The sequence below is a fragment of the Arvicanthis niloticus genome, chromosome 9, assembly GCF_011762505.2.
Source record: "Arvicanthis niloticus isolate mArvNil1 chromosome 9, mArvNil1.pat.X, whole genome shotgun sequence".
NCBI classification, from domain to species: Eukaryota; Metazoa; Chordata; class Mammalia; order Rodentia; family Muridae; genus Arvicanthis; species Arvicanthis niloticus.
Genome location: NC_047666.1, coordinates 72,180,840 through 72,183,170, shown reverse-complemented (window position 1 = coordinate 72,183,170; position 2,331 = coordinate 72,180,840).

Below are 2,331 nucleotides of genomic sequence, written 5' to 3'. Positions count from 1 at the left end.
AGATGTAGCCAAGACCATCTATTCAGCTGGGGGGGAGAGGCTCTTGCCTCTTTCCCATCCCATCTGCAGACCCATCACGCCAGCTCTTTGCTGGTCAATCTCCACCAAAAAGATAACCCAAACTGTTCATCCAGCTCCCAAGCACTGAGTCACCTTCTCGTGGGACTTACATTCAGAGATAATAAATGGGGTGGGCACTGTTGGTGAAAATTTGCATTTTGTACTGTTTCTTGTCAAAAAATAGCCTCATTTAATTGTTGGAGAAGATTTTAGTGGTGCCCAGGTGTGGGAGCACATGCCTGTAACCCAGCACTGAATTCAGGAGAATTAGAAGTCCACAGTCAGCCTCATGTACCCGATAATTTGGCATCAGTCTGGGCTTTATTAGATCCTGTCTCAAAACGAACAATCTTCTTATAAGACCATTAAAATCTTCTCTCCAAAACTCTAGATCTGGAGGCTAGAAAGATGGCTCAGGGGTTATGAGCACTGACTACTCTTGAAAAGGACCTGGGTTCAATTCCCAGCACCCAAATGGCAACTCAGAATAGCCTGTAACTCAGTGTCAGGGAATCTATACCCTATTCTGGGTTCTTTGGACGTCAGGCACATATACTGTATACATACATACTTCTAGGCACACATACACGTAAAATAAATAAATCTTAAAAACACACACAACTCCAGACCTAGACCTCTTCTTGCTTCTACCCCTGACTTCTTCGCCCTGCTGGATACCTTCTCCACATTCCCCACTTCCTGTGCATTTTAAAAACATTTCAGTTGAAAGCTACAGCACATAATTCTAAAGAGACTTTGGCTTTGAGACAGCTAGCTTCTCGTTGCAAGCAATTAAATTTTAGGAACTCCTCCATGTAATATAATTTCATTTGGATTTTTAAAATTAAAAATAGAATTATCAAGGCAAGCAGGAGTAAATGGAACTTTTAAAAATAATAATAAGCTGGAGAATGTCTTCATAAAAAAGATTCAAAACCTAGGATTCATAGAGAAAATTGCCAGGTTGGGGGCAGGTGAGATGGTTCAGTGCACAAAGCTGCTTGCTGCCAACCAGAGGATTTAAGTTCAATCTGTGAGTTCCACATAGTAAAACCCACAACTTGCACAAGTGGTCCTCTGACATCCACACATATACAAGGCACACACACACACACACACACACACACACACACACACAGAGTAACTGAGTAAACAAATAAGAAATAAATGAAAGAAAAGAGCCAATCAGAGTGACCTAGTGACCCATTTCTGCAATCCTAGAACTAGGGAGACTGAAGCAGAAAGATGACAATATTAAAGCCAGTCTGGACTACATAGTGAGGTGTTCTCTCTCTCTCTCTCTCTCTCTCTCTCTCTCTCTCTCTCTCTCTCTCTCTCTATCTCTCTCTCTCTCACACACACACACACACACAAAATAGATAAAAGTAATAAAAAAATAAATGAAGCTGTAAAACCTGCAAACAATAATAATTCTTTTACCTTTACTTTTAAGCATCCAAGAAATTGCTGTTCTAACATCTCCAACTCATCCTGAAATGCACAGAAAAAGTTGATCAATATAGCAAATTTGTTGATACAGATCCCACATGGCCATGTATGCTCACTACAGAATACTTCCAACTGTTTGCATGTGTCTTGGTTAGGGTTATTGCTGCTGTGATGACCAAAGCAAGTCAAGATTTATTTGGGTTACACTTCCACATCATAGTTCATCATTAAAGGATGTCAAGACAGGAACTCAAGCAGAGCAGGAGCCTAGAGGCAGGAGCTGATGCAGACCATGGACGGGGGCTGCTCACTGGCTCGCCCTCCATGGATTGCTCAGCCTGCTTTCTTATAGAATCCAGGACCACCAGCCCAGGAATGACACCACCCACCATGGGTTGAGCATTTCCACATCAATCACTAATTTTAAAAATGTCCTACATCATTCTGGGAAGTAGCAGTGCATGTCTTTTATCCCAGCACTCAGGAGGCAGAGGCAGATGGATCTCTGAGTTCAAGATCAGACTGCTTTATAGAGTGAACTCCAGGATAGTCAGGGCTATGCAGAGAAAACAGAAAGGAAGGAAGGAAGGAAGGAAGGAAGGAAGGAAGGAAGGAAGGAAGGAAGGAAAGGGAAGAGGGAGGGGGAGGGAGAGAGAGAGAGAGAGAGAGAGAGAGAGAGAGAGAGAGAGAGAGAGAGAGAGAGAAAAAGCCCTACAGATGGATCTATTGGAGGCTTTTTCTCGTTTAGGGTTCCCTCCTCTCTGGTGACTCCAGCTTGTGTCAAGCTGACATAAAGTTAGCCAGTACATTCAATCCTTTTTC